General features: G+C 37.1%; 1 pseudogene; it reads right to left on the reverse strand.

Annotated features, from left to right (window-relative positions):
* Positions 1-5110: 5110 nt before the first annotated feature.
* The window catches only part of LOC139902469 (U4/U6 small nuclear ribonucleoprotein Prp31 homolog), a 133874-nt pseudogene continuing 114324 nt past the window's right edge, over positions 5111-24660 (reverse strand).

Raw genomic sequence — 24660 nt, forward strand, 5'->3', positions numbered from 1 at the left:
CTGAAGACACGTTCTCCAGCTTTTGCCTGTTAGTCACCAAATCTTTGAGAAACCTCGCATACTTAGGCATACCTGCAATAACATCAATAAAAGGCATATTTATGTTAACTTTTTTAATCAAGTCCATGAACTTGGACTTTTCGGCCTCTAGCTTCTCCAATCGCTGTTTCCTCGGGAATGGAAGCGGTGGTTGATACTCTCGAACTACCGGTTTAGCAGCAACAGTAACCGGTTCCTTAACAACTTTTTCAGCCACCTATTCCGGCTCCTTATCCCCTTCCGGTTCACTTTCAACAACCGGCTCACTATCATTAGATAACGGTACCCTCAAATCATACTCGTCGGGCTTCCTCGGTGGATCATATGCTAAACCACTTCGGGTGGTGATAGCATTAACATGCCCGTTTTTCGGGTTAGTATCCGTCTTGCTCGGTAACTCCCCCGGCTTCCTCTCACTACTCTCACTTGCAAGTTGACCAATTTGCTGTTCTAAATTATGAATCGCTGCTTGCTGATTTCGAAACATCTGGTCATTCTTTTCATTGTTCTGATTAACGGTGTTAACAAGTTGAGTCTGAGATATCACTAACTTCTCAAGCATAGCCTCAAGGTTGGACTTTTTCTCCTCGGCCTGTGATTTCTGAAAATACCCGGGAGCTTGTTGCTGAAAACCTCCACTAGATCCCGGTTGGTACCTCGAACCCTGATTACCTTGCGGATTATAAGGATTGTTGAAATTCCTGTTAAACTGAGCACATCCCTGAAACTGATTGTTATTCTGCTGACTAATATAGTTAATCTCTTCCTTCTGATTCATAGTCAAACCCGCATCACAATCTTTGCCCAAATGTAAACCACCACAGTATTCACAACCAACTTTCATCCCATGAATGTCTTTATTTAACTTCTCCAAATTTCTACCAAACGAATCCAACTTAGCACTGATAGAACCAAAATCATCATAAGCACCTGAACCTGTAGTCTCTGTTCTCTTTACTGAAGCTGAATGGAAAGACTCATGATCCTGATGCCACTCATGAGAATAAGCAGCTTGCTTTTCAATGATCTCTAATGCCTGTTCTTCGGTCTTATCCATCAATGAACCACCTGCAGCTTGATCAATACTTTGATGCGTTGGAATATCACAACCTTTGTAGAAAATCTGAACCTTCTGTAAATCATTCAACCCGTGTTGTGGACACGAGCGTAACAAAGTAGCAAAACGGTCCCAAGCATCAAACAACGTCTCACTGCTCTTTTGTCTAAATTGAGAGATATCAGCTTGAAGTCGAGCAGCTCGAGAAGCAGGGAAAAACTTCGACAAAAACTTATCCTCCAAAGTCTCCCAAGATCTAATTGTACCCTCTGGTTGCTTATCTAACCATCTCTTGGCGTCTCCCTTAAGAGTCCAAGGGAAAAGCCTAGTCTTAATTGAAGTATCATCAACCTGATGTAGCTTGAACAGATTACAAACATCATTAAAATTACGAAGATGCTCGTTAGCATCCTCAGTATCTTTGCCATAGAATCGGCAATCAGATTGAATCAAACTCAGGATCGGCCCTGTGATTTGAAAAGGCTGATTAATATCCGGCTGAGTAATCGAATTGCCTTGGCCTCCTCGGGTGGCCTTCAACTTTTCTGCCATGGTTTGAGGACGAGGTGCTTCTCCTTCGGCCATTTCTTCAGTTTCTGTAGTATCAGACGAAGCGTAAGAGTCTTCTTCGTTAAAAATTTCAGGTGGTGACTCGGGCACCACAGTCTCAGAACTACCCAAATTAACAAAAGTATCACTCAAAGAAAGTGATGAATCCACTGTTAACTTTTGCTTCTGACTTAATGCTTTGAACAACTCTCTTTCAGGCTCGTCAAATAGTTTAAGAATCGGAGAATCTGAAGAACGCGTATGTTGCATGCACTACCTGTAACTGCAAGAACACAGCTAACAAACCAATTAAACGCACCGACTCAATAAAAATTTAAAATTAAACTAATTCAGTTAAACTAAACTAAGAACAATTAAAAACAAACTTAATTTTCAACACAACTGTCCCCGGCAGCGGCGCCAAAAACTTGATGTGTGAAATCTAGTATATAATTTATCACTGGAAATATGCGTGGTTTAAAGATTACTACACACTAACGGGCAGTGTACCCGATCGTGCAATAGTATAAAAATGGTAATTCCAAGTATCGTTCCAAGGACAGTATTAACGTGAGAATTAAGTTTGCAATTAATTAAAGTAGACTAAGTTAAACTATGAAAATTGAAAGTACGAGATAGTTTGTTTTTCGGCTATTTAACGATTAGCCAAATCAAGATAGCTTTGAAAGTAAAAGACAATATTTTTGGTTTTTAAGTTTATAGAAAAAGAAATGCAGACTCAACAAAAGTAAAGATATTTGAATTCAATGGATAAAAGAATGTTCGCCTAGATCTCCTATTCGCAGTGTTGGATGAATTGTTATTAAGCACTAGTTCTATTAATCAATGCATGCAATTACAGAGTCGGTTTACCCAGAGTTCTCTTTTAGCAAACACATCAAACTAGGACTTATTGGCTTAGGGTTCCCTTTCACCAAAAACCATCTTTCGTTTGTGACTTAGTAACTAGCTAATTATAAGATTAAGATTCAATTGGTTACGCGTTCGCTCCACACAATTCACCCCTATTTTGTTTAATTATGTTACCCGGTTTACCCCCTTGGTCCAGTAAGCACCCAATCGTTTAAGACAAATCAATTGAAAATTAGATCACTAAATTGAAACAGGGTTCCCTTTGTTCAAACAAGATTCACTAATCAACCTAGTAACAATAATTAACACCCACAAGAATGGTTCTTAATCAAAACTCATAATTATCATGCATCAATCAATAAAACATTAAAGTATCATCCAAACACTTGCAAATATTCAATCTAGACAAACATTAAAGTATTTAGCCTACAATCATGGCTAGAATCAAAATAACAATCAAAGACATAGAAAAATTCATTGTTGATAACAAAAGAATAGAACTAATTAAAGATTGAATCCTGAAGATTACACGAATCAAGACTTGATTCCGGAATGATTGGTACCTTAGAATGACCTTGAAGATCTCCAAAAATACCTAAGTTCGTCAAATAGCTGCTGGAATTCGTCCAAATTCGATAATTATAAATTAGGGTATTTTTCGGCCTTTAAATATGGGAAATTCTGAACCCGGGTCACAAGCCGCGCGGCGCGCCATAATACCGCGCGGCGCGCCGAATAACTGGAAACTGACACTTTGATTATTGAACATGCTCGACCTGTATTTCTAGTTGATTGGCGAGGCGCGCCACCTTTTGGAGCGGCGCTCCATGTGAAAAATGCTGAAACGAAGCTGAAAAACTTAATGTAAACACCAAAACTCGATTCGGACCAACCCTTTTCACTCGTTTTCATCAAAAATCATCCAAAACTATCAAATAACCTCAAATTTAACCTTCTTAGTCTTGGAACTCAAACTTTCACAACTTTAACCAAAATAACTCCAAGTCGTATCCAAAAGGACCAAAATGTACCCGATATCGCTAAGGAAAACGCATATGAAATACGCGATATCAAACAACCCCACACTAGAGTTTTGCTTGTCCTCAAGCAATGAAACTCGATAATAATCTTCTACAATAAAATATCATCTTCAAACATATATGTAGAACCAACCGAACAAGAAACCAAACAAGCAACTAGCGTGGGCACGATTTGGAGTAAGTAATAACCATGGTTCCCACTTGCATTCCCCCTTTGAACTTCCCAAACCGCAATCAATATGAATCAAAATAGTCACCAAAAATAATCTCGATAACGTACCATAATGATGTAGTAGAGAATCTTGAATCATAACAAAAGTCTTCAATAGCATCGGGAATCAAGTGGGAACCGAGCACCAAAGATGTAACAATCGAACATGTGTGCCAAGAGAACATATGGGCTACCCCGCCATTGGTCAAGCCAAGCCTCCCACAGTACCTAACATCGCGAGATGTCGGTAGAAAATAATGTGCTTAGGAGGATACACATTACGTCCAGATATCATCGATGGTTATGAGGTAACCGTCTAATCCGTTAAGTCAACCATAAAGATTGAGGTTCATCAGGCTTAAAAGCTGATATCTTACCTTTCCGGAGGTTATCCACTGGGAATCTGATCAATCACTGACATTTTGTGTATCATGGTGCGCTTCCCATTTGGCTAATCATCATTTGCAGCGATAGAGAAGAGAACTCTAATGGTATCAATCTTTGCAACTGATGAGAAGGATTCGGAGTAATCAATCCCGTATGTCTGAGTGTACCCTTTCGCAACCAGTCGTGCTTTGTATCTTTCAATAGTTCCATCGGGTTTATATTTTATCGTAAATACCCATCGACATCCCACTGGTTTCTTTCCTTGAGGTATGACACATTTTTTCCAAGTGTCATTATTATTCATTCAGAGCTTCCATTTCAACTTCCATTGCTTTTTTTCCAGTTTTTTGATTTGAAAGCTTGTTCAACAGAAGTTGGAATATTTTCAGAGTAAATTGCGGAATTAAATTTTTGAGCTTATTTTGACAGATTTCCTTGTGCTATATTGAGAGATGAGAGATTGCCAAACACTAAGTGGAGTTTTGTAACCAAAACCACTGATAAGAGACTGATCAGTTGTAAGATTCTGAGGTAAAGAATCACTAATGATCGATAACTAATCTCTATATTGTGATTAACATGGTACTGGTTATCTAGCTAGGCTTCACAATAACTATCATATATTACATTAATCAAACTCTTCCATATATGGCACCCTTGGTTTAATGCAACATGTTATTCCATAATTAATTCTAAATAAACAATAAATAAATAAAAAGCAAGAAATAAGAAACTGAGAGTTCAAATGAATATAAGTAGATTCAAAATTTTACAACATTATTACAAGTTGGTGTATCTAAATAAGCTAGTGAGAACCTAAGAATCTTATATACGAATAATAAAGTAGGCAGTAGTATATCAGTACATATGCAGAAATTAGGATGAGTAACCTGACCGTTGACAAAAAGAGAAATCAATAACAACTTTGGTTAAGTATTCGATTTCATCACTTGGTTAACTATACTGCTTACGTTTGAACTTTTTATCAACTTTGGCAGCGAGCTTGTTCTTACCAACCGAGCACGACGACCAATGAGCTATCTTCATGCATTAATCCAAACGGCACTCTGTTCATCAGTTTAGGCATGTCCGTCATACCATATCTCTCCTTTATCTTCCGAGCACGACGACCACCTCTTTTCTTCTTAGGTTCGGATTTAGGAACGGGAAGTGGTTTGGGTTGCTTTGCAGGATGTTGCTCTTGCCACTTTTCAATCTTGTTACAAATTTCTTCACGATATCTTCTTCCTGTTCTCCCCGATGGATCACCTCTTTCTAAATCTACACGTGCTGCAAGACTTGATTTTGCCCCCAAAATCAGACACACACGCTTCTTTAGACCAGGAGGCGTTGTTTGAATAACCTCTGTTTGCTCAAGGTAACCAACACGAAACAGAGACACGTTTACTAGAGATGATAAACCACCAGCTGTCACCATCAACTTTGCAGCAACTGAACTCCCAACAATGGCAGAAAGATTGGGTGCAATGTATCCCATTCTACTTTCAAAAAAATTGGAAACCTTCTTCTTTGATTCGTTGAGCGTAAGAACTCGATCACATCCCTCAATTGTCTTTTTAAGAACATCATCAGAAAGTGGTTTGCCACTGGTAGTTGATGCTATAACAGATATAACCATAGTAACAGCCTTGAAGATCTACAAGGGTTAAGTCCACTTCATTACCGATCTTCTTCACCACACGTGCATAATCAATTGGGCGTCGCACAATCGACTCAAGCTCAGGAAACTTGAGGCGATACTTATCACGAATGAAATTATAAATAATAACAATCTCCTTTTCTATTAAAACCGACAATTCATTACATTCAGCAATCAGCTGGTACTCTGTACCGTCTGACCACTTACTAAAAGCATTCTCAACTTTCTTCATGATATCAGTATATCTTGTAACATCCCAAATATTTAAGGTATTATTTTATGTAAATTATTATTGCTAAGAAATTAAATGGTAAAAGTCATTTTATGTTAATGGATGAAAGTTAAGTTTATTGGTTAAGTTAGGAAGGACTAAGGGTGAAAAGTTAAGATTAAGGACTTCCCTAACTAGAGTTGTGGTGGGGAGGGTAGAAAGTGTCAATAGGCCAAAGTTATTTTAATAAAAAAGAATCAAAAAGCTGGAAATTAGACTATGAGTGCAAAAATACAGAGAATCCTCCTGCTACTGTGTGTGTGTCGACTTGGGTAGAGGAGAAGGAGAGATTCACCATTTTGTGAAATTAAGAGCATGCAATTGAAGATTTGTGAAATCTAACACACCTTAATCACTCTAGCAAGCTTTAATCTTCCAATTTCACTCTCTTTGTGCACAATTAGGATTCTTAAACTCTAAAAGACAAGGTATGAATTTTGTGTCTAATTATTGCTTGCATTGTATGTTAATGATGAGATTATGCTTAAGAAAGTTGCTATTTGTTGAGTTGTGCACAATTGTTTGAGTTAGAATGGATTTGTTGATGATTTTGGAAGTAATTACATGTATGAACTTGCATTATAGATGTATGGCATGATTATGGTGAGAATGATGATGTTCTAGTTAGATTTCTAGTCATGCACACCAAGTGTTTGTTAAAATGTCTCAAAGAGATGATTATGTGTTCTAGCTAGAAATTGTGATGAAGGATGTTCATGTATGAACTATGGTAATTGTTGTAGATTATAGAAATTGATAATTTGACAAGTTAATGGTGTTAGTAATGAAATTGAATTACTATGCACATTTGATGTTTAATGAAAGGATTAAAGGAAAAGTTGCATGATAAAGCTAAAAGTGATGAGTTAGTAATGTACATGATTAAAAGGTGATGTTTGATTGGTAACATGCTTGTTTTAGAAAAGATGAGTTCAAGGTTAGAAAGTATGTGTGTATGTATGTATGTTGTGATTAGGGGGTTGAGTGTATGAGTAAGTATAAATGATGTTATGATCCAAGAAAGTTATGATTTTGATTTAGTTATGTGATTAATGAGATTAGCTCATATATAGGTGCTAATCAAGGAAAAGAGGTCACAAGTGATCAAGGAAATCCATTTAAACAAGGTGAGTTTATAGGGGGTAATATGGGCGGGTCAAGAGTGGCTTAGTGTTCTCGGATTGCATCCGTGCAAGAGGGTAACGACTAAGTGCACTAGTTATGTAGCTTAGATAGAACTATTGGGTTAGCTCAATAGTTGTATCTATGGTTGATGTTTAGCTTAGGCAAGGTTATCACATTGCTAGTAATCTTGCCTATGGTTCGTGTTAGCTTAGACACTTTGGGTGTCTAAGTATGAGATGATGATAGCTTAGGCATATTTAGTATGTCTATGGTTAGCTTAGACATGATTACTAGGTTCGGCCTAGTAAGTCATGTCTATGGTATGAATGATCGGATCCGAAAGCATGCAAGCAACCTAAGGGTTGAAGGATAAGTGTTTCGATTATGCCCAAATGATTTATGTTTATGTTCTATGTTTATTGCTTTCCTATAACTCACTAAGTGTAAAAGCTTACCCCCATGATGTTTTATGTTTTAGGTACTAAAGTCCATCGTGAAGGTAAGGAACCCGTGTGAAGTACTCGAGGAGCATTGGCATTAGAGTAAGTGGTATTGCAAGTCCCTTTTGTAATCGCGCTCTATGGTTACCGCTTATCAAACGCCATGTATTTGAAGTGTCATGTTTGTCATTATTGAATTTGGGACCAAATGATGGTTTCGTTTCATGAAAACACGTTTGATGTCTAAATGTTGTTATTAGATGGTATACGATGTTAGAAACTGAATCTTAAGTTTGTGTATGAATTTGGTTGTTTTAAATGTGTTTGAGAATGATGGAACGTGCAAAAGTTGGTTTAAGTACAATGTTGCAGGTCAGGCACCCGGATTAGGGTTATGTCGCGCCGCGGCAAAGGGGTCCGCGCCGCGGCATATAACTGAAGTTGAGAACAGAAGCAAGGTTAAGGAGTCTAAAATTTCCTGTGTTGTGTCGCGCCGCGACAAGGCTTGCCGCGCCGCGGCATAAGCCTTGTCCGGCCAGTGACTTAACTTTTCAAAAAAAAAAAAAAAAAAAATTTTTTTTACTCGAATCAAGGCGTTAAAAGTTGGTATCAGAGCTGTGGTTTAAGGGACTTGGATAACCCACGATAGGGATTATCTAGGCTTAAACCATTGTTGCGAAAGGATAAGCGGTTTAGGACTTGCATAAGTGTTAAAGTCGTATAGTTGTGCCATGCTCCATAGGGTAGAGTCATTGACAAGACCCATAGAATAATGAATAAGATTACGAATTGGTTTATGTAAGGAGTTTGATACTCGCTAGCCATGATGTCGTGGTAGACTAGATGTGTAATGAAATGGTGTAATAACAACAGGCCATTGCTATTACTTCATTCTAGTACACATGGACGTCTACTATGGTCATGGTGAATCGAGTTAGGAACTCTTTCGGATTGTTTGGTTTTGATGAATAATGGTGTTACCGGTATTTGAACTAATGGTTGAATGTAATTTTTAGAAATGGCTATTGTATCGCCAAACCGAGGTCAAGATGAGGATGATGAGTACGTCCGCACCCCATCCACGGAGTCTATAGAAGACTCTCAAAACGAATCGGAAGAAGTTAACATGCCAAATAACATTTCGGGGCAAATAGGGCAAGCTTTGATACGTTATACTCCAACTTTGTTAGAGAAGATTAAGACGTTGATCAATGATCAATTAGATGAGAAGTTAAAGACTTTTGTTGCTAATAACCCTACCTTAAGAGGTGAAGGGGGAAGTGGAGTAAGGCAAGAAGAGGTAGAAGCCCCGAAAAGAAAGGATGACCGTTTTGAATATAAGAACTTTGCAAATTGCCATCCCCCGGAGTTTCATGGTAAGGTTGACCCTATTGTTAGCCAAAGATGGATTGATGAGATTGAAGAGACTTTCATGTTGTGTGAATGCCCCGAGCATTTAAAGGTGATCTATGCGGCTCATCAAATGAAGGGTAGTGGTTATGAGTGGTGGAATTTTATAGTTAAGTCTCATGGGCGAGACGTGGCTACGAGTTTCTCATGGGACAAGTTCCGTGAAATGTTTATGACCCAATTTGCTCCACCCGCCGAGGTTAGTAGGTTGAAATCCGAGTTTATGAATGTAGAGCATGGAAGTAAGTCGGTGACCGAGTTTAATGCCGAGTTTAATGATAAGTCTCGTTTTTGTCCGGACTTCGTGTCAAGTCCCAAGTTGATGATGGACCATTATCATGAAAAGTTGAATCCCGAAATAAGTGAGTTTATCGATAAGAGTACTTATAAGACTTTAGCCGAGATGATGAATCGAGCACTTGTTAGAGAACATGAACTTAGGAAGAAGGCGGCGTTCAAGCGAAAGTTAGACCAAGACTCTAAGGCAATGCAAAATGTTAGTCCGAAAAAGGGTAAGTTTGGTTTCGAATCCCCGCACAAGTCAAAAGGGGGTTTTGTGTCGGGTAAGAGCGGCGGGAAAGAAGCCAAGTCGTGTACCAGGTGTGGTAAGAATCATACGGGTGAATGTAAAGCGGGTACCACCGATTGTTACTCTTGCGGGAAGCCGGGTCATAGGGCCGCCGAATGCCCTAAGAAAGGTAAGCAATGTTACTATTGTTTTGAGAAAGGTCACTTTCAAGCCGAATGTCCGGAATACAAGAAGGATTTAGCTAGTGGTAGTGTTAAGAAAGAGGTTAAGACGGAACCGAAGACTAGTGATAGCCGACCAAGGGCCCGAGCTCATCAGATTACCGCACTCGAAGCGAAGGAGTCCCAAAATGTGTTGTCAGGTACCTTTATTGTAAACTCTTTACCTGCGCATGTTTTGTTTGATTCCGGTGCTACGCGGTCGTTTGTATCATATTCTTTTTGTAAGCATTTTAATATGACCCCAAGTATGTTAGAACACCCATTAGAGGTTGAAATAGCGGATAATAAGACTGTGATGGTGTATAGTATCATTAAGGGGTGTGAAATTATTTTGGATGACGAAAAGTTTGTCATTGATTTAATACCCATGCATATGGGGGAATTTCAAGTAATAGTGGGCATGGATTGGCTAGACGACAATGAAGGAATAATTTTGTGTCGTAAGAAAATTGTGTTAGTTCAATCACCTAGTGGGAAGGTTATATGGATTTATGGGGAAAGAGCTAAGCGTGCTATTCCTATATGCACGTATGCTAAGGCTAAAAGGTTTTTGTCTCACGGGTGTTGTGCGTTTTTGGCACATGTTGTGGATAATTCGAAAAAGATTGTTGATTTAGATGATGTACCGATAGTTAACGAGTTTCCGGATGTGTTTCCAAGTGAATTGCCCGGTGTACCTCCCGAGCGTGAGGTAGAGTTTAGAATAGATTTGATACCCGGGGCCACGCCAATTGCCAAAGCTCCATATCGATTAGCCCCATCGGAAATGAGAGAGATGATGACTCAATTGCAAGATTTGATAGATAAAGGTTTTATACGTCCTAGTAGCTCACCTTGGGGAGCTCCGGTTTTATTTGTGAAAAAGAAGGATGGAACTATGAGAATGTGTATTGATTATCGAGAATTGAATAAAGTCACGATTAAGAATAAGTATCCGTTGCCAAGGATAGACGACTTGTTTGATCAATTACAAGGTGCAAGTTTCTTTTCAAAGATAGATTTAAGGTCGGGTTACCATCAATTGAAAGTGAGGGAAGAAGACGTCCCTAAAACGGCTTTTCGAACGAGGTATGGTCATTATGAGTTTGTGGTTATGCCGTTTGGGTTAACGAATGCACCGGCCGCATTTATGGATTTGATGAATAGAGTTTGTCGACCGATGCTTGATAGGTTCGTAATTGTATTTATTGATGATATTTTGGTATATTCAAGGAGTGAAGAGGAGCATGCGGTACATCTAAGACAAGTATTAGAGACTTTAAGAAGAGAAAGATTGTTTGCTAAGTTCTCTAAGTGCGAGTTTTGGCTTCGTGAAGTTCAATTTTTGGGTCATGTCATTAACAAGAAGGGTATTTGTGTTGATCCGGTTAAAATAGAGGCAATTATGAGATGGGAACCACCTACGAATCCTACCGAGGTTAGGAGTTTTCTAGGCTTAGCGGGGTATTATCGACGGTTTATACAAGATTTCTCAAGAATAGCCACCCCACTCACTAAGTTGACTCGGAAAAGTGTGCCATGGAAATGGGAAGAAAAGCAGGAACAAGCGTTTCAACTCCTTAAGGAGAAGCTTGTTCAAGCTCCTATATTGGTTTTACCGGAAGGAAATGAGAACATGACGGTTTATTGTGATGCTTCTAAGAAAGGCTTAGGGTGTGTATTGATGCAAAATGGGAAGGTCATAGCATACGCTTCCCGACAATTGAAGGAACACGAGAAACGTTATCCCACACATGATCTAGAATTGACGGCCGTAGTTTTTGCTTTAAAGATTTGGCGTCATTATCTTTATGGTGTTAAGTTTTCCATTTATACCGATCATAAGAACTTAAAGTATTTGTTTGATCAAAGGGATTTGAATGATAGGCAAAGGAGGGGTCTTGATTTAGTGAAAGATTATGATTGTGAGATCTTATATCACCCCGGAAAAGCGAACGTGGTGGCGGATGCTCTTAGTAGGAAGTCGAGTCATCAACCGATTAAGATAACAAGTTTGGCTATGGTAATAGCACCTCAAATATTTGATGATATTCGTGATGCACAAGGTGAAGCATTATCGCCCGAGAACGTGAGAAAGGAAAGGATCAAGGGGCAAGTTAATGATTTTATAGTGGATTCTCGTGGTTTAAGGCTTAGATATGGGAGAATTTGGGTACCTTTGCAAGGTGGTGTTAGAAGTGAGCTCCTTGACTTAGCTCACAAGTCTAAGTATTCGATTCACCCCGGTGCTACGAAGATGTATAGAGATTTAAGGAAAGACTATTGGTGGCCGGGAATGAAAAGGGATATAGTTAAGTATGTGCACAAGTGTCTTACTTGTCTTCAAGTGAAGGCCGATCATCAAATGCCTTACGGTAAGATGCAACCTTTAGAGGTACCGGTTTGGAAATGGGAGCATATTACGATGGATTTGGTGACTAAGTTACCTAAGACCCCTCGACAACACGATGCAATTTGGGTTATTGTTGATAGATTGACTAAAAGTGCATTATTTTTGGCAATAAGGGAAGCTTCATCATCGGAAGCAATGTCTAAGTTGTATATGAAAGAAGTTGTTGCAAGGCATGGAGTGCCGGTTTCCATTGTTTCGGATCGAGACACCCGATTTACATCACGATATTGGAGAAAGTTTCAAGAGGAAATGGGTACTAAGTTACACATAAGTACCGCGTTTCACCCGCAAACGGATGGTCAAAGTGAAAGGACTATACAAACCCTTGAAGATATGTTAAGAGCATGTATCATCGATTTTGGTGGGAGTTGGGATACTCATTTACCTTTAGTTGAATTTTCATATAACAATAGTTATCACTCTACGATTGGAATGGCACCATATGAGATGTTGTATGGAAGGAGGTGTAGAACCCCGATTTGTTGGGGCGAGGTAGGTCAACGAGAATTGGGAAGCACGGAAATAGTGCAACAAACCACCGAGATGATTGATCAAATTCGTGAAAGAATGAAGGCGGCACAAGATCGACAAAAGTCATATGTTGATAAGAGGAGAAAGCCGATAGAATTTCAAGTAGGTGATAAAGTGATGCTAAAAGTTTCTCCATGGAAAGGCATTATCCGTTTTAGAAAGAGGGGAAAATTGGGTCCAAGGTTCGTGGGACCATTTGAGATAGTGGCGAAAGTTGGGAAGGTAGCCTACCGTTTGGCTTTACCCGATGAATTGAGTAATATACATGACACGTTTCACGTGTCGCAATTGAGAAAGTGTTTGGCGGATGATTCAACCTATGTTCCTTTGAATGAAATTGAGGTCGATAATAAGTTAAGATATGCGGAGAAGCCGATAAAGGTTTTAGATCAAAAGGTTAAGCACTTGAGAAATAAATCGGTTATATTGTTGAAGGTATTATGGCAATTTAGAAAAGGTTCCGAATGTACATGGGAACCCGAAGAATGGCTCATGAAGTATTATCCATCGTTGCATCAAGAATGGTTCGCGAGGACGCGAACGATCCAAGAGGGGGAGAGTTGTAACATCCCAAATATTTAAGGTATTATTTTATGTAAATTATTATTGCTAAGAAATTAAATGGTAAAAGTCATTTTATGTTAATGGATGAAAGTTAAGTTTATTGGTTAAGTTAGGAAGGACTAAGGGTGAAAAGTTAAGATTAAGGACTTCCCTAACTAGAGTTGTGGTGGGGAGGGTAGAAAGTGTCAATAGGCCAAAGTTATTTTAATAAAAAAGAATCAAAAAGCTGGAAATTAGACTATGAGTGCAAAAATACAGAGAATCCTCCTGCTACTGTGTGTGTGTCGACTTGGGTAGAGGAGAAGGAGAGATTCACCATTTTGTGAAATTAAGAGCATGCAATTGAAGATTTGTGAAATCTAACACACCTTAATCACTCTAGCAAGCTTTAATCTTCCAATTTCACTCTCTTTGTGCACAATTAGGATTCTTAAACTCTAAAAGACAAGGTATGAATTTTGTGTCTAATTATTGCTTGCATTGTATGTTAATGATGAGATTATGCTTAAGAAAGTTGCTATTTGTTGAGTTGTGCACAATTGTTTGAGTTAGAATGGATTTGTTGATGATTTTGGAAGTAATTACATGTATGAACTTGCATTATAGATGTATGGCATGATTATGGTGAGAATGATGATGTTCTAGTTAGATTTCTAGTCATGCACACCAAGTGTTTGTTAAAATGTCTCAAAGAGATGATTATGTGTTCTAGCTAGAAATTGTGATGAAGGATGTTCATGTATGAACTATGGTAATTGTTGTAGATTATAGAAATTGATAATTTGACAAGTTAATGGTGTTAGTAATGAAATTGAATTACTATGCACATTTGATGTTTAATGAAAGGATTAAAGGAAAAGTTGCATGATAAAGCTAAAAGTGATGAGTTAGTAATGTACATGATTAAAAGGTGATGTTTGATTGGTAACATGCTTGTTTTAGAAAAGATGAGTTCAAGGTTAGAAAGTATGTGTGTATGTATGTATGTTGTGATTAGGGGGTTGAGTGTATGAGTAAGTATAAATGATGTTATGATCCAAGAAAGTTATGATTTTGATTTAGTTATGTGATTAATGAGATTAGCTCATATATAGGTGCTAATCAAGGAAAAGAGGTCACAAGTGATCAAGGAAATCCATTTAAACAAGGTGAGTTTATAGGGGGTAATATGGGCGGGTCAAGAGTGGCTTAGTGTTCTCGGATTGCATCCGTGCAAGAGGGTAACGACTAAGTGCACTAGTTATGTAGCTTAGATAGAACTATTGGGTTAGCTCAATAGTTGTATCTATGGTTGATGTTTAGCTTAGGCAAGGTTATCACATTGCTAGTAATCTTGCCTATGGTTCGTGTTAGCTTAGACACTTTGGGTGTCTAAGTATGAGATGATGATAGCTTAGGCATATTTAGTATGTCTATGGTTAGCTTAGACATGATTACTAGGTTCGGCCTAGTAAGTCATGTCTATGGTATGAATGATCGGATCCGAAAGCATGCAAGCAACCTAAGGGTTGAAGGATAAGTGTTTCGATTATGCCCAAATGATTTATGTTTATGTTCTATGTTTATTGCTTTCCTATAACTCACTAAGTGTAAAAGCTTACCCCCATGATGTTTTATGTTTTAGGTACTAAAGTCCATCGTGAAGGTAAGGAACCCGTGTGAAGTACTCGAGGAGCATTGGCATTAGAGTAAGTGGTATTGCAAGTCCCTTTTGTAATCGCGCTCTATGGTTACCGCTTATCAAACGCCATGTATTTGAAGTGTCATGTTTGTCATTATTGAATTTGGGACCAAATGATGGTTTCGTTTCATGAAAACACGTTTGATGTCTAAATGTTGTTATTAGATGGTATACGATGTTAGAAACTGAATCTTAAGTTTGTGTATGAATTTGGTTGTTTTAAATGTGTTTGAGAATGATGGAACGTGCAAAAGTTGGTTTAAGTACAATGTTGCAGGTCAGGCACCCGGATTAGGGTTATGTCGCGCCGCGGCAAAGGGGTCCGCGCCGCGGCATATAACTGAAGTTGAGAACAGAAGCAAGGTTAAGGAGTCTAAAATTTCCTGTGTTGTGTCGCGCCGCGACAAGGCTTGCCGCGCCGCGGCATAAGCCTTGTCCGGCCAGTGACTTAACTTTTCAAAAAAAAAAAAAAAAAAAAATTTTTTTTACTCGAATCAAGGCGTTAAATATCTCTGGCTTTTTTGTAACTTTGAAACACTATCGAGATCATCATAATTGATCATAGCTTCTATATCAATTGCCAAATCTCCACTAACATCATCATATTCCAAGGGGTCCAAGTTTTCGTTATCATTGTCGGAAAGATCCTCAAGATCTGCTGGAAACGAATCTTCGAGATTTGCCATATACTATAGTATTGAAGGCTATAACTATGTATTCTCAAAATAATATATGTATTCTCTGTCGAAAGAAAAAAACCAAATTCGTGGGTTACGTTTGTTTTCGTATGCGGCAAGAAAAAGAAAGTTAGGGTTTTTAATTTTTTGCGCGTATCCAAAATAGGAATTAGGCAAACATATATATCAAGTCGGTGGGTTATAGACTTATAGGCGTTTTCAAAACAAAAGAAAAGAAACAAGGTATACGGAGTACAATTTATTTGAAACTCAATTTCTTATAATTGTTCAAGAAGCAATTGTATTATATTTTTCATTCAATACTTATCTAAAACAAATCAATTTAATTTGATTTAATAGTAATCCAATTATAATTTGTGAATATATACATGATTTAATCAATTTAAAGAGTTTTCTAATGATAGCTATCTTTAAGGAAAATATTGTGCACAAAATATTTGTACAAGAAAGTTAGTAAATTGGTTATTTGTAGGTTAGTAAGGTGGTTATAAGAATGATACAAATATTCTGTTGATGCATATTTTGTATGGCCGTCACTGGGCGAATAACGCTATCCTTACATTGTACACCTAGTTTATATACACGCGTGAAACTGATCAGTTATAGGAGCATATGTAACTGTTGGGCTATTCATGTCGATAGGCCCATTAGGGCAACCTAAGTCTAGGTCGTATATATATATATATATATATATATATATATATATATATATATATATATATATATATATATATATATATATATATCAGTTTATGTGTGTCTTTAGGGTTAAGAGAGTAACCATAATTAGGGTCAGGCTAGAACCCTAATTGGGAGAGCTGCATTCGGGGCCACCGATGTTTCTCTGTTTAATCAATTGTAAGTATAACGTTTATTCAATATAGTGATTTACTTTGATTCATCGTGTTTTCATCTCTTCCGTCTTTGATCTTGCTCATATATGGTTGTTATTGATCCGTAACCGGACCAACAAGTGGTATCAGAGCTGGTACAACCGAGCTCGTGATTGGATCAATGGTAAAAAGACGTTAAATCTGCTGAAATTCGGTTTACATCTCAACAGTTGACTTTTGTTGACTTTTTGGGGTTTTGAAGATCTAGATCGAATTAAAGAAAAGTGGTTAAATAGAAAGGTTGGAAATCATCTCGTGAATGTTTCTTCAAATTTCCAGAATCTAATTCGTTATATAGATCGAGAATCTGAGAATTTTTTGGTTCGAAATTTTTGTGTAAAAATCGATTTATTGTGTTAGATTCGTTATGTTTTTGGGAAATCTGAGAATGGAGAAGTGTTAGTCGTGGTTCAATGCTACTATCTGCAAAATTTCCTGAATTTTGGTGATGATTTGAGGTGGTTTTGATGAACACCGCCACCGATCACCATGAACCACCGCAGCTCCGCCACTATGTTCATCTTCGATTTTCTCACGTGTTCATGCATCTCCGCGCTTGTTAAAAGCTTAAACGTGAAACTAACACGCTGGAGAATATCTTTCAAGCGAGTTTTTGGAAAATTAAACACGCAAGTTTCGTGAATTTTCGGAGTCAAAAACTGATCTGGTGCGTTTTTTTTGCTAAGAAGAAGGAAAAAGTCGGATGGCATGTGATGTAATTTTGGTGAACTTTTTGACAGCTGGGTCCCACTATTGTTCAAATTGTCTCACACACATGGTCTTTATTTAATATATACCGATGGGAAGAGATTAAATGTGAAGAACTTAAATTTATGGTGGATCCCACGATGAAAGTTGTCTTCCACATTCCATATTTGTCTTTTATTTTAAAAAAGGGTAAGCTGTACATGTTTTTTTTTTCATCATTCATTCATCTTTAGTACAAATGATCCTTTCATTCACAAAATCAACTAGTTATAATGAATATTCATTATTTTCACACGAAACTTTTCTAGTATGTTATTCACTGAAGTATTGATGTATAAAGTTTAAGTGGACAACCTCCTTGTCCGTTAGACTTATTTAGTAAGTGAGTACGTAAACACTTGTTTTTGAGAAGTATTATGGGGTAGTCGGGAGCATACGACTATTTATGGGCCAACAACATTTATTATTTCGTACTTCTCGATATTCCACTTTAGAGGGAATATGTTTGTTCCAGTTTCGCTTAGTAGAGCGAACTGAGGTTGATGTTTCGCGATCATGAGATACAAATTTAATTTTCTTTGGTAGTTTGATGGCAATAAAGACTTATTTGAGTTATTAATTGTGGAACAGACTCCTCTACATATTTTGCCTTTACAAGAAGCAAGTCAGGATGAACGTTAGTGCTACGATGTTTAATAGGATACATCTAACAGTGAGGGGGAAAATTCTACAGTGTATGATTCTAAGAGAGTCGGTTTGTTTGAAGATTTTATCAGAGATGTCGATAGGGATCTCAGCTCAGTCTTAGGGGGAATCTTGCTGCATTTGTACTATGAGTAACACGTACGAGTTAAAAGAAACTACAGGATGACAATTAGCATTTCGACTTCAATGAGCGGAAATATTGATGTTCGAAGTTTGGGTTTTCACGTATTCTGGAAGACTTTTGATGGAGCTTGTGATTCACAAGTTTATGGTACTAGAGTAGAGATTGACTGAAGATTGCAAGAGGTGTTTACAATCATTCGCCAGCAACGTCCAAGGGGGAAATTGTTGATGCATATATTTTGTATGCCCGTCACTGGGCGAATAACGTCTATCCTTACATTGTACACCTAGTTTATATACACGCGTGAAACTGATCAGTTATAGGAGCATATGTAACTGTTGGGCGATTCATGTCGATAGGCCCATTAGGGCAACCTACGTCTAGGTCGTATATATATATATATATATATATATATATATATATATATATATATATATATCAGTTTATGTGTGTCTTTAGGGTTAAGAGAGTAACCCTAATTAGGGTCAGGCTAGAACCCTAATTGGGAGAGCCGCATTCGGCGATCCTGTGCATATGGGAGATCATGCTCGATCTCCCCTGGCCATCGATGTTTCTCTGTTTAATCAATTGTAAGTATAACGTTTATTCAATATAGTGATTTACTTTGATTCATCGTGTTTTCATCTCTTCCGTCTTTGATCTTGCTCATATATGGTTGTTATTGATCCGTAACCGGACCAACATATTCAATGGATGTGTTGAAATCTTAAGGATAGCACTAAGGCTATGTTTAGGAATTTCTTTAATTTAATAAACTAATTAATAATTAAGATGTGTTTTTTCTTATAGTATGTATCATTAATAGAGATCAACCAGTTAATCTCATCATTTAGCCCAAGAAGGATTAACCTCGTTCTGCTGAGTTCTATTTGAACTACTCCTTGCTCCTGCCCTGATAAGACACGTGAATGAATCAAGAAAGAGGGCCTATGCCCGCTTAAAGTTAAAGGCTATAGTAATAGCGACGAGACTTACTTTCTCTTTGGTTCAGCTACAAGCTCATGCCATGGAAAACCTACCAAGAAGGAATCAGATGAGTCAATTAGTTAGTTATGTGGCTTTTTAGGGAATAACATATAGTGGCTGTGATAGTCAGAGAGAGAGTCTTAATTTAGGTGTGCGTTTTCTGATCGGCTTAGGCTTGGGCAGTGGTTAGTGAGGTATCTTTGAGGATCTCAACTGATTTTGTAAGCTTTATTTACAACTGGATAAAATATCTTTATCGTTCCATTGTTCTTCGTTATTATTCAATCACTGTTACATATACGAATCTGCTGCTGCTATTTTGTTTCCTATCAGTCATTTATTCTTTTGTTTCTATTTTTCTTGTGATATTCATTTGGTTATTTATATAATCTATAGAATAAGGATCATCAACTTGTTTATTGTATTATGAATACTTGGTCAACTTCAAGTACATTATGTTTTAACAAACATGAATGCAACAAAAATCACAAAAGATGTAGTGAAAAGAATGCTGGTGATTTTAGCATGATCCAACGTCATTTTAGTTGATTGGATTGCTAAGTTGAAAGTGCTCGAACCATTGAAACGCTACACGGATTTGGGGAGTGTGGAGTACACGTTCGTAAGGTGTAAAATGGTTTGAGGATATGTTAGTGAGCTTGGAAATAACATTTGGAACTTAAGGAATGCGAAACGAGACTTGGAAAGGCCATACGCACGAAAAACCTTAAAGTGGAAATTTGAGCGAGTAGGTTTAGTCGCCACCCGCGACGCGACTTAAGGCACGTTTTCGATGTCGAGGTTTTTGGCCTGATTTGAAGTCTGGTTCTTTGTTAGCCCGCGGCATGGCTTAACACATGGACGCTGAAAAGGTGCCATTTTACCCAAAAGGTGCATGTGATCCCCAAACGTTTTGGGGTTGTTCCAGGACATTTAAGAACGGTTTTTACATGTATTTGGACTTGTTTAAGCACAAATACATGTGTATAAACTTCCCAGCTATGTATGGGGTATCATGAAAGGTTGTGACTTTTGGTAAACACCTTTTGACCCATTATAAATATATGGATTCATTTCCATATTAATTGTTAGACACTTTTTACAAGGTTCCAGATTTTGAACAAGTCTAACACATTTTCAACACAAAACTTCCAGATTTATACTTTCTAGAATTGAAAGGAACAATTATCTTTTAGTCAAGACGATTTGTTCATACTAGTCTTATCCTAATAGTGATTTCAATTAACCCATGACCAAGTGGGTCGAAATACTCTATTAAGAAAGTGTTTACACGATTCTAGTATCAATCCGGTTATTGATTCTTTACCCACTATTTCATATTTTTCCAACAAAGAACACTTTGTTCTACATTCACATTCAGATAGGCTACATAATTTGTTTTTACTTATGTCGTGGCAAGTACTCTGCTGACACGCTCACACGTATACGACTTGTCTTACGAAATTAATGAAAAAAAACAAGAGAAAAAGCCATAAGTTAATTCGACAACCAGCCTAAGATATCATCTATTAAATCTATTATCTATCTATCTATCTATCTATCTATTAAATAGTATAAAGCAAAGGGTCATTTGACACATGTCATTTTGCTAATTAATCTCGAAATTGTTAATCCAGGTGTTAATTAGTGATTAGTGGAAGAGATTATCCATCTATCTATCTATCTATTAAATAGTATAAAGCAAAGGGTCATTTGACACATGTCATTTTGCTAATTAATCTCGAAATTGTTAATCCAGGTGTTAATTAGTGATTAGTGGAAGAGATTATCCCTAATAATACTGAGAGCAAGACACGTGTCCCACTCATCCTTCAAATTAAACTATCACAGGTTTTTTTATCCCTAATTGAAACAGAACCGCCCTCTCTCTTCACCCCTCTCTCTTCACCCTCTCTCTTCTAAACAAAAAACCCTAACCTTTCTCACCGGTGAATATGGCCGCATACTGCCGCAATCGATCACGCCACTACAACTAATTTATCTGTTGCAATTTTACGCACCTAATGGTATAAATTTTGTATACTATCGTCGGTTTACTCAAAACTGCAGGAACCGTCGCCGGCGAACGCATCTATGTATTCTCATATTCTCATCGAAATCAATAGCGGAATACAACTAGATGGCGGTATTCATATCTCAATCGATTTCGTTATTCGAGGAAGATGACAGCTTTAACAGGAAGGTAATACCCTTGGTAAGGTTCGATTAGGGTACACATTTAATCAATTAGTTTTGCCAGTGTTTGAATCAAATATCCAGTTCCACGGCCATTCAGTACAATTCCATTATGCCAATTTCACGAGTGCTTTATATAGGGTTTTTCACGAGTGAACGGTTACTAATTGATAAATTTCAATTACTATACAGTTATTTAGGGAATTGTGTTTAATTTTGTTTTCCTTCCAAATCCACAATGTCAAACTATTTAATCTCTATACGGTTATTTGAAATTTTGTGGACAAATCCACAAAGTCAGTAAATAGTTTGGAATGGTGATAAATTTTGTTTTTATCAACTTTGTTGGTGGTTGTTTTATTATCACCAGCATACATGGCTGCACAAGGTTAAGTTAGTAATTTCTCATTACCTTATCGTTTTGATTTATGCAATTTTTGGGAGTTTGCTTTGTTCATTTGGTTGGATGTGATATATCTCTATTAATTAAGTAGTTAGTTACTCGGTGCTATTTAAATATTCTAAGAAGTGGCATCCAGATGTAAATAAAGAAGATCCAGAATTAGCTGAAACAATGTTTAAGCAACTTTCAATGGCATTCGAGGTAAGGCGTTGTTGTTTTACATATTATGTACTGTTTAAAGAAAGGTATGTGATAGAGGTGAATACCGAATGAACATCTTAAAGCTCTCATACTCTACCTTCATTCATTGCAGCCTGCAGGTTCTAAAAGATGAGAAGAAACGAGCACAATATGACCTGCAGGTACAAACTATCTATTTATCTGTCTTCATTTATAAATAAGTAGAACCAAGAAATCAATGATACTAAATTAGTTCATGCGGTGGTCTCCCTTCATTTATAATGTTTTTTATCGTTGAATTTGTAGTTTCTAACGAGCTTCAAGCAACATTGGCTGAAGTTATCATAACACTATTGTTGTTGGATTATAATAATGTTGTTACTTTTGATATCTGTTGGTCTTATCATCAGATATTTGGTTTTGGTGGGCCGGTTGATTGCGACTCCGGTGACGGACGCTGTTATGTAAAACAATTTTCTTGACTGTTTTTTAGTGTAGCTTATTACACTCGGCTTCTACTGGCTGGATGAGTTTTGACTACTTGAGCTGGACAAAGGAGTACATTTGAAATGTTGAGGTATAGTTATCCTTAGATAGGATATTGGCCAATGTTTTAGAACGGTACTATGTACAACCCTCAAAGAGCATCCATTTCACCTTGTGTGTTGGGGTTGGGAGTTAGGTCATGGGTTCGAGCCTCGCTCTGCCTATCCTATTAATTAATCTGCCTGAAATATGGATATTCAGATTGACCCCGGGGGTTTCTCCCGGATCCATTCAGGATTCAAACCCGGTCCGCCTGCCCCTCGGGATGGTTTAAGGATCGGGTTCCTGTAATGTGATTCAGGTTTCCTCCCGAACGCATGTGTGTGTGCAAATGATGAGTGTCGTTGTAATAAATGATACACTCATGCACTGCTTTCCGTTCAAAAAAAATTTGCATTCTTAATCTGTATATATTACTTTTGATTTAGAAACGGGTCAAAAAAGTAGAGTTAATCTGTATATGTTAAACGAGGAATGGTCACATATTATCGAGGTAAAAATCCAATTTATTTTTTATATTAATCTAAGGGTTGATACTGCAATCTGATTCAATGAAAACATATAGCACTGTTTTTTACCCTTAAGAATGAAAACATATAATTCATTTTGGCTCTTTGGGTATTAAAGGTGGAAATTCAGTTCCCAACACCTAGAGCAAATCTGAGGTTTGTTACTGAAAACAAAGAGAAGTTATAATTTAATTACGTTAATTGTTGGAGAAGATTTGTTTACATGCTAAATCTTTCTGGAATGATGGATGGACAGACACCGATTCATTTATGGAAGACGTGAATGCTTCTGATGACCTTGATACCGCGTCAGACGTTTCTGATGGTAAAGTCAACAAGAGTCTAGATTCTTCCATGAGCAGTAACTTCATGTATACATCTCAAGCAGGCGTAAGCAATGTCAGGGTACTTATCACTGTATACTCTATATTAAATTACTTAAGACTCACTGTTGTTCCTCTCTTGCTATCTGATCAAAAGCAATTTTCTTCAGTTTTTATAACCTAACAATTACACTGATACACCTTTTTTTTTTTACATACAAGTTAAAGTATACAACTTCGACACTGAAGTTGGCTTCCAGTTTTTACTTTTAAGTGTCAAATTGGGCAACTATTGTATATAGTTCCACTAATGTATACAGTAGCTTTTTAAACTGCAATGACATCGTTTCCATCTTTTATTACTTGATATATACAAATTCAAATACAATTTATATGAGGTTGTATCTTTGATGCGAGTTATTGGGGGATTTTGAGATCGAAGATCACCAGAGAGGATGGTACTGAATGGCCGTGGAACTGTTTTAAGAAAGTTTAACTTAAGTCTTAATGGATCTTTCCTTTATCTTATAGTTTAGTTTAACTTTATTGGATGACTTTTGACCAAGTTTTGACTTTTTAATTTATCTTATGTTAAACATTTTTTTATCAATTTGAATGCAGGCAAAGAAGGGATCATCATTTGAAGACATCGAAATAGTTATTGAACAACTGTAAGAAACCTAAAACTTTTTTTTCATGTGCGTATTGCAAAATAAGTTTTATTGATCTTATTAAGTTTACTATGATTGTGATTAATTTGCCTGCAAAACAAGCTCATAAGAACTTACTATATGCATGCTTATATTTGAAAATTGATTTGGGGTTGTTTGTTTGTTAATTGTGTTCTTTGTAATTCGTATTCTTGCTTCCATGCTTTTTGCGCAGACCGTTTACACTGTTGATGGAGGTTCAAGGTGTTCTAAATTTTAATTTGCGTATCATGTTGATTTTCTATATGTTAACGACATTCAATATTGTTTGTATTATTTCCTTGCTTTATCTATGTTTCATGTTTTGTGATTATTGATTTCGGTTTCTGCATTGGGTTAACCATTTCTGGTGTGTATTTGTGGTTAGTTGTTTGTCTTAAAAATTCACTCCTGTACAGAGGAAAAACTATAGGTGTATCAACAACTAATTTTATGCACATTTGGTACATTTATTTACATTCGCTCATATTCAAGTTCATCAGCAACTAAATGAGGCTGTTTGCAACTTAAATTGGAAAAAAAAATTCCAACATTCTAATACAAGTTTCGGCTGATTCAGGTTGATCAAAGAGGTAGTTCAAAACTGAAAACAAAAACAATATGATATTAATTTTGTATACTATTATACTGGTGTAGAGTGAATATAGATGGATATAAAGCTGGTAATATGAAACCTGCTACAAGTAGTTATGTTAAAT

The sequence above is a fragment of the Rutidosis leptorrhynchoides genome, chromosome 3 (assembly GCF_046630445.1).
Source record: "Rutidosis leptorrhynchoides isolate AG116_Rl617_1_P2 chromosome 3, CSIRO_AGI_Rlap_v1, whole genome shotgun sequence".
Classification (NCBI taxonomy): domain Eukaryota; kingdom Viridiplantae; phylum Streptophyta; class Magnoliopsida; order Asterales; family Asteraceae; genus Rutidosis; species Rutidosis leptorrhynchoides.